We start from the raw sequence: 2,500 nt of genomic DNA, 5'->3' as shown, positions 1-2,500 counted from the left end.
TATGACCTTTTTATAACTTTTTGTTTTGTTTTAGTTTATTTCAAGAATAGAAATGTATAAATAAATATACCATTAATGGCTCTAATGAAAAATGACAGACAGAAAGTACAAAATCCAAATGTTGGTGATATATAAGAAGATTTGCGAGGCTGAAATATGTGAAGTGGAAGGGCATCAGAGGAGGATTTTTGCAACATCTCTCTCTCTCTCTCTCTCTCTCTCTCTCTCTCTCTCTCTCTAATCGTCGGATGTAGATTAAAGAGAAAGAAAGAAAAAAGTTCTTTCTTGGGGGGTAGGTATAACTCTGCACCAGAAGGTATTTTGATTCTCTCTCTCTCTCTCTCTCTCTCTCTCTCTCTCTCTCATCGTCGTATGTAGATTAAAGAGAAAGAAAGAAAAAAATTCTTTCTTGGGTAGGTATAACTCCGCACCAGAAGGTATCTCTCTCTCTCTCTCTCTCTCTCTCTCTCTCTCTCTCTCTCTCTCCGAAAACTTGTTCAACATTAAGTTAAACACGAGCATAAGAACTCTAAATGCTTAACTAGATCGCGCTACCAAGATGTATTTGAATGCTGTTACTCTTCTTAAAGTTATGTAATGTTAATTGTTAATTTTTTCTCCGGTTGTTTATTTAGTTACTTTCCTTACTGGCGTATTTTTCATGGTTGGAGCCCCTGGACTTATAGCATATTTTTCATGGTTGGAGCCCTGGGCTTATAGCATCTTGCTTTTCCAACTAGAGTTGTAGCTTAGCTGATAATAATAATAATAATAATAATAATAATAGTAATAATAATAATAATAATAATAAATAGGAAATTTACAGGATTCTCTCACAAGCCATTTATTTTATTTATTTATTTTTATTTATTTTTTTTTTCAATTTATAGTTCGCTGTTCAGAAGTGAAGTAAAGTATTCTCCATTTCCAAAAATTCTCGGAAAAATGTATTTGAAAAAAAAAAAAAAAAAAAAACACGAAACACATTAAGAACAAACGTCATAGTATCCTAAGTCAACTCGTCGACATTGAAAATTGCAAGTGTCAAATTAGACACAGAAACCGCTACATTACTTTTCGGCATATTCCCTGTCGTTTGAAGTCCAACCTACACGTGGCCTTCGGCAATGAAAATCACAGTGCGTTAAAAATGTTGCGAATATATGTTTTTAGTGTGATTTTGCACTTCTCTTGATTTTATTTTTCATTTGGGTCACCGACTTACTTTGTTGTTCATTTCAATGACTGCCTTTTGTGATTTCCATTAATGAAAGTGTGTGGGTTGTGCTTGAAAACTCATATATCAAACTTACGTAAATGCACACATACATACATACAAATATATTTACTTTTATTTTATATTGGACACACACACACACACAGAAGCCTTGTGCGTCAATGGGTGTAGGAGGAGATGATGATATATATATGTGTATATATATATATATATATATATATACATTATATGTATATATATACTGTGTATATATATATATATATATATGTATATATATATATATATATATATATATGTATATGTATATATATACATTCAGAGAGAGAGAGAGAGAAGAGAGAGAGAGAGAGAGAGAGAATGTTTCTATTCATGAATTTATATGTTTAAATCTCATCTTTTACTTCATGGATACCACAAAACGCAGTCCTTGAAATATACGCTATTAAATTTCTCTGCTGAAATGAGATTGCATGTAAGTGTTTATTGAGAAAGTGGGCGTATTTCATGTATAAAGTGATGCGTAAAGCGTAAAGATCTTGAGTTTAACTCTTCTTGTAGTATATGGAACTCAGTATAAATATGAAGGGTGATATATGAATATGTGTAAAGGTTGAAAGGTTGTATCAAAATGTTTTGAGTCAAGGTTATGTGAAAAGAGTAGAAGGAAAATGGCTGAGGAAATAAGGTGGAAGGCTAAGAAAGCACAGTAAATGGAATGAAATACGTACTAGTGGCGAATGGCTTCAATATCCATCCATTGTTCCCTAGTCTTGGGTAGTGCCAAAGCCTCTGTACCATGGTCTTCTACTGTCTTGGGTTAGAGTTCTCTTGCTTGAGGGTACACTTGTGCACGCTATTATATCGTGTTTCTCTTCTTCTCACTATTTTGAAGTTTATATCCTCTTGCTATTTTCACGTTTTTATAATTTGTTTATGAAAAATTAATTGTAATATTATTGTTGCTCCTAAACCTCTCTTGTAGTTTTTCCTTATTTCCTTTTCTCTCTGGGCTATTTCCCCTGTTGGAGCCCTTGGACTTGAAGCATCCGGCTGTTCCAACTAGGATTGTAGCTTAGCAAGTAATAATGATAATAATGATAATAATAATAATGATAATGATGATAATCATAATAATAATGATAATAAGGATAATATTGATATTAATATAATAATAATAATAATAATAATAATAATAATGATAATAATGATAATAAAAATTTACCGTGAACGCGAATGTCTGTGCTGTTTTATATATATATATAT

The sequence above is a fragment of the Palaemon carinicauda genome, chromosome 15 (assembly GCF_036898095.1).
Source record: "Palaemon carinicauda isolate YSFRI2023 chromosome 15, ASM3689809v2, whole genome shotgun sequence".
NCBI lineage: Eukaryota > Metazoa > Arthropoda > Malacostraca > Decapoda > Palaemonidae > Palaemon > Palaemon carinicauda.
Note: the sequence above shows the minus strand (reverse complement) of the source record.